Source organism: Labrus mixtus, chromosome 21, assembly GCF_963584025.1.
Source record: "Labrus mixtus chromosome 21, fLabMix1.1, whole genome shotgun sequence".
NCBI classification, from domain to species: domain Eukaryota; kingdom Metazoa; phylum Chordata; class Actinopteri; order Labriformes; family Labridae; genus Labrus; species Labrus mixtus.
The window spans coordinates 6,642,931-6,652,510 of NC_083632.1; the positions used below are offsets into that span (position 1 = coordinate 6,642,931).

Here is a 9,580-nt window from a genome sequence, read left to right on the forward strand (position 1 = left end):
GGATGGCGCTGGTGGGGGCTGGATGCGCCCACGGCTCGCCCTCTCTCTCTCTCTCTCTCTCTCTCTCTCTCTCTCTCCCGTTAAATCACACGGTATAACACGCGAGCGGACGGAGACTGGCGGTGACAGCACCCGGGGTGAGTAAAACAAAACCTGCACACACTCTACGCACTGACATGGGGCTCCATCACAGCTGTGGAGACACGCGCATGTGATACACTATCAGTAGGCGTGTGTGTGTGAGACTGCGTGTGTGTGTGTGTGTGTGTGTGTGTGTGTGTGTGTGTGTGTTTGTGGAAGTGGGGGCAAGTCAGCATGTCGGCCAGATGTGGACCTCAACAGATGTGTTCTCGTGACAGTCTCCGGAAGAAAGCTGTCACCTTCCTCCGTCGTCTCTCCATCATCACTCTCATCAGCAGCACGTGCAGCGTTTTGCTCCTTGTTCGTGGTCTTTTTCACTCTGTTGCTCTCTCTCCTCAGTTTCAGTGTTTTATCAGGAGGTCTCGTGTCCCACTACGCAGCAACTCTCCCTCGTGCTGTTCACCGGTTGCTGCTTTGACAGACATCAGCATCCCCCCCCCCCCCCCCCTCACTTCAAGTTCTTCCTTGTTTCATCACAGTCCGGGCTCGTTGTTTGTAGTTACAGGTGTTATAGTTCAGGTATCACATGCCACTACTGTGCTTCTTCTTGGTGAACTGTACCCCTGCGTGGACTTGTTGATGGATGACCGAGAGACCGCAGCCTTTTTACCAAGGCGGATTCACGCGCCGCTGTCATCGCTCCCGTGGGGGGGGGGGGGCCGCTATTGATTTAACGTTGCGGTTTCGATCCGCGTGATTGATGACTTTGGCCCCCTCACCGGGCCCCGCTTCACCGCCGGTCTACACAGTGCCGTCACATCTGTGAGGAGGAGGAGGAGGGGGGTGAGGAGGGGGGGTGACACGGCCCCTCTGCTGCCTGCCTGCCTGCCTGCCTGGCTGCCTCACGCGCGCGCTCACACGTGAATACTTACAAAACAAAAAAAAAAAAAAGAGGGGAAAATAGGGTACTTGCCATCCCCTCGTTAAGCAGCTGCACACTTTTGTTTTGGCTATACTTGTGAGGACATTGCATCAAAAGTCATTCCAGACTAACATAAATCACGACTTAACCTCAACCTCGCCAAACATGAAACCATAGACCACCCCTAAAATCACATTTGAGCCTTGTACAGTATCGTTTTATTCCTCACATGGTGTTGCAGCACAGGTTAATATCCCCACAACATGAGGAATACAAACCACACACACACACACACACACACACACACACACACACACACACACACACACAAACACACACACACACTGAGCTGAAATGTCGCCTTGACATTTAAACTGGATTTATCATCAATTTCAGTTTCTGGGAGATGAAACACTCTGCAAGTTTGTGCTTTTTGGTTTTGTTGTCTTCTTCTCTTTTTGTTGTTTTCATGTTTCGGTTAATGTTGTCACCAATGTGTGTACTTATCCGCGACTCCCACTCACTCTGACCTTTTATTAGATTAAAAAAAAAAAAAAGCAGCTGAAATGGCCAAATGTGTACTTTATTTAATATGGCATGTCCTTATATATGACTGTTTCCATATTTTATGAGCCATCACTGGAGCTTTGGTTCTGTAGCCTTGTTTAACAAGCTTTTAGCCCCTTGGCAGGAAAACTCACTTCTTTTATCTAGAAAAAAAGTTTGACTTTAACCCCAATAAGACTTACTTTACGGGGGGGAAAAAAACATCCTCCTTCCCAGAGAGTTAAATCTGACCAATCAGGAAGGTTTATTTGAAAGTGTACCTCTTGGTTGACTATCAGGAAACTTGACATTTGACAAAGAGCATCCTCAGAGCGGGGGATACTCAGGACTAAAACTTTTACTTTTTTTTTTCTCAGCTCTATGATTATGTGATTTCTTGGAATCAACAGGATTAAAAAAAAAAGCCTTTTTTCTGGTATTTCTCAGTTGTTTGCTGAAAATCCAGCAAATGATCTTGCGTGCGTGGGGAAATGTGTCTGAGAACAAATTCCAGGTCTCACTGACTATTACACATTTTGCAGACACGCCGTCATGTGGTGAAAGAATACGTCTGCTGCTAAACTCCACTTAAATTCACTTCATTGGTTATAATCCTCGGGAGTATTTTCTTTTGTAGACGTGGTCATGCGTGAAGAATCCCAGGTTGTGTCTCGGGATGGTTCCCAGGGCGCTGACGTTTGAGTTTGAAAGAGTTCCTGCCTCGGTGGTCGTGGTCGGTCCACATGTACGGGATTATGAGAGGGCAGAGTTAGAAAGACTAGAGCAGATTACATCAAGGATGAAGATGGAGTAGAAGAAGAAGAGATTGGCACGCTCACACGGCTCCTTTGACCTTTACCATCTCTTTCTCTGTTTCTCTTTACATGTGGTTGTTTCAAGATAAGACGTCTCCCTCCTGTCTTCATCTTTCCTTATTCGCCTCCTTTCAAACTCCTCTGTTCTCAGATTTTCCTTTTGTTCCTCTACTTCAATTTCCACTCCTATCCTGTACCTTTTTTCCTCTTCTTTCCTCTTCTTTCTTTCTTTCTGTTTCTCACAATTTCTTCTTGCCAACCCCTTTCCAACCTTTCTTTCGCTCTCATCTCGTCTTGTCTCCTTTCCTCACATGTCCCGTGTTACTTCCCTTTCCTTCTTGTCTCCTTCCCTCCTCATCTCCACTCCTCTACCCTCTCTTCTTTCCCTCTCCCTTCCTGCATTTTTCTTCTCTTCACCTCTATTATTTCCTCCCACTGTTCCTTCTCCACCTTCTCCTCACACCTCCCTTTAACTTTACCAACCCTTCCTTTCCTTTGTTCTCTTTTATTTATTTTCCTTTGTCTTTCCTACCTGTTTCTTTCCTATCTCCTCCTCCTTTCCCAATATTTCCATTCCTCCCCTCTTCTCCAATCTTTTCTTTACCCCTTCAGCTCTTTTCCCCTTTCCTTTCCTTTTATCTTGTGTCTTCATTTTCTTCTCTCCTCTCCTCTCCTCTCCTCTCCTCTTCCTCTCTGACTTAAACTGTAAAAACCTCACATTATTCCCAGCATGCGTTGTAAATAAGGCTGGTTATGTAATAGCCTAAATATTAAGCAAATATTCACCCCTCTTTATATTTCTCACTAATAGGATTGGCTGTGCACATGTGTCATGCTGATAATGGGTTGCATCTAGGTTATGGTGTGCACGTGCATGTGCATGTGTGTGCGTGTGTGCTTAATGTGCATCCATGCGATTACATGTCTGTTAGTGTTTTCCCATGTATACTTTAATGTCACAGAGCCTGAGCGGGAAGATGACCTTGAAGCTCACACAAAAAAAAAAAAAAAGAACCTCAGTCTCGCTAATATGCTCACACATGCAGCTGCACGTGTGCCCACTATATGTTAACACACACACACACACACACACACACACATGCAGACACACAATCTGGGTGGCTGTGGGTCAGTCGGTAGAGTCGCTGGGGTTTGATCCCCAGCTCCTGCAGCAACATGTCCGATGTGTTCTCGGGCGAGACACTTAACCCCGGATAGCTCCCGCTGCTCCGTCGGCGCCGTCTGCATGCGTGTGAATGGGATTAGTTACTTCTGATGGCCTCACTGCATAGCAACCTTTGTGAATGGGTGGGTGTGACATGCGGCGTAAAAAGGCGCTTTGAGTTGTCAGAAGACTAGAAAAGCGCTATATAAGCCCAAGTCCATTTACCGTTTACCGTTTACACACGTACACCTCCTCTCCGGACTCAATGTGGGAAAAAGGAGGAGAAGGAGAAGCTCTGAGGGGAGGATGAACTCTGGGCTCTCCCTATTGTCGACTAAGGCTATTTGAAGTTACACATAACCCAGTTACAGGGAAACCACTGCATGTGTGTGTGTGAGTGAGAGCGAGAGAGAGCGAGAGAGAGAGAGAGAGAGAGAGAGAGAGAGAGAGAGAGAGAGAGAGAGAACACATGTATTTGAAGTTTTTTTGGAAACAGAGAAGAACTAGACAGAGATGAATGGGGTAAGAAGTGGAGAGAGTGAATGAGAATGGAAAATAGAGGTCAGTGGAAGAGAGTGAATGACAGAGAGAGATCAGGAATGAAGTGAATGGGAGAGAGAGAGAGAGAGAGAGACTGTGCAGCCAAAGGAGACGGAAACAGAGAGCACAGTGAAAGAACAGCTCCAGACTTTCTCTCTCCGTCACAGGGATATATATAAATATACTTCTCGGCTTTATATTTGCCGGAGTGGGAGGGAGGCAGAGTGAGAGACAGGCTATTATCCTCGGGGACAGTATCAGCTCTTTGTTCAGCTTGCATGACACCGGTGTCACTGTCACCGAGCCACACTGACCCACAGCAGACAGTCATACTGTCATTCAGCGCGCTTTAGCCCCCTTCAAACGCTCAGGCCAGCTTTTGACAGTTGAAATGTTTTCCCCTAAGCTGAAAGGGATAAATTGAGTCGTACAACGGAGAACAAAAGAGCAAATGAGACTAAGTAGGAACTAGCGAGACGCTGATCGTTCACATTGATGGTGCTGTTTTGGACATAAAAAAGTGTGAAAGATGAAAACAGAAAATACATGACCTTTTCTTGGAGTTCATATTTTAGATGTTTTAACACTTAGGGCCGATAAATAATGTAAGACAGTTGTTCAATGATACATCACGGTATCGGAGGATATAAAATGCCCCTTAAAGGTAAAGTGCAGGGTTAATATATATGTCACTGCACTTTGTTGTCATTTAACCTCTTTTAACGTTTCAGTCCTTGAAGGAACAATGTGTGACTTTTTGATCCAGTAGTTGTCGCCTTTGAGCGCCAGCACTAAACCAAAACAAGGTGCTGTTTGGTGACACCTCCGCCATTCTGAAGCCTCCGCTCTCCTACGGCGACACACCTCCGACCCCCCTCCACTAGCGTTCGCACAAGGGAGGCATCATCTAGAACGCACCATAATTAAGCACCATTAAGCGCAAGTTACTGAAAAAAAAGAAGCCCTTTGCTTGAGCTGCAGTCACCTGAGTCCTGCATTGTTGTGTTAGCATGCTAATGTTAGCACACTTTGGTTAACTCATAACTTCATATTGCACTCAAATTGACACAGAATGACGGAGATCTAAAGACACTTATGTGATATCCAAATAAGCAGAGAGTGTTTTATTCGTCTTTTCTCTAGTCGTTTACTAAAACAGTTTTATACACAATGTCCTCCTGTCCATGTAAACATGATGTAAACACAGCCCTGACAACAATACAGCTGGCGGGACTCGCGCTTCTCACTCATTGTAGACAGTCATGACTCAGAGGACATACTTGATTTCTGCTGTATTTATGTGAAAAATGTCGCACATTCTTCCTTTAACTTCTTTCCAACACTGTCCGACATTTTCCCCCTTTCTTCTTCTTCTTCTTCTTCTTCTTCTTCTCCTTCCACCCCGCTGTCTTCTGCTTCTTTAGGCAAATAACATCCAATCACGTCAACATCATCCATGCCATGCCATACACACCAACGTGATGACTCAGGAAGTAGTGATGAGTCAAATTGGAAGATTTTTGTTTTTAGAGTTGCGTGTTATTTTTTTTAATTTAAAAGACAATATTTGGCATCAGCAATTCGATAATTGTATCAAAGAATTCAGGGCGATGATATATTGCCAATATTCAGATTTGGTCCCACCCTTACACACAGTACTTTCCACTACTTTCAGGCTGACTGGATTTTGATGGTCTGACCTATGGCTTTTTTTTTTTTATTTCCAAAAAGGAAATTCCAGAAAAGCAATCTAAAAACAGTTATTGTGCTTTTGATTATAACATATAAAATTTAATGACAACTTTGGAAACTTGGCCTGCAGAGGGAGACCATGTGATGCAAGCACAACAACAACAACCGCTGAATAGACACTGTGGTGAGAATGCTTTTTTGCACGTGCATGGTGGTATTATTTTTTAAGACAAAGACGAATTCTTCACATTATGTCCTGAGCTGAACTGTAAGAAAGGAAGTAGTGGTAATAGTAACCATGAAAACAGCTGTTTGTCCTCCAAGCTCCCAGCTGTGACCTCATTGACTCTTATTGATCCACATGTAATCATCTGCTGTCACACTGACACACACACACACACACTGAGGAGAGTGCTAAGAGGACAAAAGAACGAAACCCCTTTAAGATCAATAACAAGAAACAACTCATACCTGTCTGATGTAAGAACATTTCATGAATGTGAATTATTTTGAGACCTTTCTCCTGATGTTCGGTTAAAAAATTGACAGCAGATAAAGACGCCTCTGGACGCCACAACCAATCAGAGAAACTAAATGTGTGAAGTTCTGACATGATGCTAGGTTAGTTAGCCGGTTCCAACATTCAATATAAATGACTTTTAGTTGAACATAAAAGACAGACATGTTTGGAATTACGTGAATGAGTTGCCAACGCTTAACACTTGCAGGTGATGTGAACTGCTGCTATTGGTCATTACACTCACCTTAAAGCCAGTTCAGAAGATTCCTCATCAGCCATCTTGGGTGTTTACAAAATTGCTTTAACAGCCCTGTATTGGACCAAACAGTCAAGGAAAAAATACATAGGTTAAAAGTAAAAAAAAAAAATCAGACCACAAAGAGGTGTGCTGGGGGTTCCATCCCAAGCTCCTGCAGGCACATGTCCGATGCGTCCTCGGGGAAGACACCTAACCCCAAGATGCTCCTGCTGCTACCGCTGGCAGCATAGTGATGTGATAGTATTAGTTATAACACTGTGGGACACTTTACAGAGCAGCCTCTGCCATCAGTGTGTGAGTGTGTAAGTGTGACCAGCGGTGTAAAAAGCTTTTTGAAGCAGTTTGAAGACGACACAAGCTCAAATTCATTTACCTTTTTAAAAAAAAAGTGTTTGAAAAAAGCAAACAACTAAATCAAATTATCCAAATGAGTAAAAGAGCTAAACATGAATCTAAACAAAAAAAAAAAAAAAAAAAACGCTAGCAGAATCAGATGTAGACCCTGCAAACAGACTTTACAGAGTGAGAATTGAGAGGGAGATTTAAATCAACCAGCCAAACCAAGAAGAGCACACAGGGAGGAATACCTACAGAATAACTATAATTTAACATTAACTTACCCTGATTCCCCCCCCCCCCCCCCCCCCCCCCCCCCCCCCCCCCCCCCCCCCCCAGAAAGCCAGGCTCCGCCCTCATCCTCCTCTTTTGTCCAAACCAGGAAGGAGAGCAGGAAGCAGCCAGGTAACTCAAAAGAAAGAGAAAAAAGATTTGAGTTGATGCAAGTTGATTAAACCAAAAAAAACAACAAAGCCAAAGCAATATACATTCATATTTAAAAAATTAGTCCGAATAAAGAAACGCTAAACCAAACAAACAAGTTGTTTGTTATGTAATGTGAAGTGACTGATATTAAAAATAATGTGATGATGTGTGTGTGTGTGTGTGTGTGTAAACCTGCACCATACTTTACAACAACTTTCCCATAGTAAGAGTTAAGCTGGGACTCATTTCCACATGTTTGAAGATACTCACTCAGACAGTTTCTTTCAAACACACACACACACACACACACACACACACACACACACACACACACACACACACACACACACACACACACTGAAGTGCTTCGTGTCGGTCTGGGTGTCAAACCAGCGTCCTCGCCTCAACATCTCACGGGGGTTAAAAGACTTTCATGGGTGGTCTCTGTCTGGACCGCGACTGCAGCTCCTGCTTTCCTTATGCCTGCCAGGGTCAGAGAGTTTGATTGACTCGGGCCTTGACTCACTCTGGCTTCCAGGAACTCTCGACCATCAATACACATCATCATCACTCGCCAGCCGCGTCTGTCGCTGTGTGTGTGTGTGTGTGTGCGTGTGTGCGTGTGTGTGTCTGTTGGTGTGTGTGTGTGTCTGTTGGTGTGTGTGTGCGCGCCGTTTCAACCAGTGCAGCACAGTGTGTCTCTCAGTTAAATCACATGGTTCGGCTTTTCCCCCCGCGTGCCTGCCGCTTGGCCTATTTCCATGGTAACTAGCCGAAGATGTGGGGACACACACAGACACACATGCAAACACACACACACACACACACACACACACACACACACACACATAAGCGAACACACATTCATATACAGGCCTCAGAAAACAGCGCTTGGGCGACAGTTTGCCGGAGCGATCTCGGTTGTGTGTGTGGCTGTAGGGAGCAGTCAGAGAGAGGATGTGTGATCACACACTCCACACAGGCTCAGCGGGAGACAAACACACACTCTCACACACACACACACACACACACACACACATGCACACACTGTATGCTGAGACAGAAGCTCAGGATGCTGGGCTGTGGAAAAAAAGGCACACGGGCATGCTTGCCAAATCCCTTTATAAATCCTCTGGCAATTTGGATTTGTTTGTTTATGGATGAATATGCAGGATATGAATCTCTGAGTTTTTCATGCAGATGGATAGATAGATAGATTGACAGATAGACAGACAGACAGACAGACAGACAGACAGACAACAGACAGGTAGGTAGGTGTTGCAGTCTGACTGTGTGAAAAGTGGATGAACTCATGTTAAAATATTGCATAATTTTTTCTCTCAGTATCTGCTCTGATGCATTTTTTATTTTATTTTTTTGCCATCCCTGTCACGACATTGCCCCTACATCCACCCCGCCCCCTCATCACCCCAGTGTGGCCATCGCCATAGCGACAGCCCACGCTATACACTTGCTCGCCGCAGCATCCCCGCGCCCTCTGGCCTTTTGCCATCAGGGATGCTGTGGTGACAACGCAAGCCGGCAACCGGGGCGAGGGAGCCTTGCCAAAAAGTGGGGAAGCTATAGGGGAAGAGAGGGAGGGTAGAGGGGGGGGGGGGGGGGGGGGGCACTGCGGATCTGTTTGCTACTGCCCTGTGGTGTTACGCAACTTCATGTACACACACCCACTCAAAATTACAGTAGGGTAATAAACACACACTGCCTCTCTTTTTCTCCCTCTCTCCCTCTCTCTCTCACACACACACACACACACACACACACACTCAATCGGAAGCTTTGCATAGCCATGCTTGAACCAACATAAGCTCTAGATAATGTGCCTAAGTACCGATTATGTCATGACATAACTGATTTCTCCAAGCAGCCCCTGTGTCATATCACTGACTAACATGTTCATGTGATGATTTCCATGATTCATTGATTCATGATTGATGATGAAATAAGACGATACATACAGTATATATATATATATATATATTTCTTGATATATGGTCATTAGGGGGCAGAGGAACATCACAATTAGCTGACAAAGGCATGACCACTTTGTTAGCTTAAGTATTTGTTAATGCTAATGTGTTAGCAAAAAAAATGCCGGTTTTCAAATTACGATGAGAGATTGAAAATGTTTTATTTGCTTCTTCATGCGTTTCTGTCTCACTAAAAAGTCGAGTCTATACTTTTAGCATGTTTCGGTCCCTACTCCCTAGTAGTTGTGTAGCAGTTAAATATTTAACGCTCTCACCAGCTAGTCGCTAAC

General features: G+C 44.8%; 1 protein-coding gene across 2 annotated transcripts in view; it reads left to right on the plus strand.

Moving 5' to 3' along the window:
* Positions 1-9,580, plus strand: part of usp54b (ubiquitin specific peptidase 54b) — a 62,981-nt gene continuing 53,401 nt past the window's right edge. For both annotated transcript variants that reach the window (XR_009665914.1, XM_061028011.1), the window contains exon 1: positions 1-137. The gene's annotated coding sequence lies outside the window, so the exon portion shown is untranslated. The remainder of the gene's footprint in view (positions 138-9,580) is intronic.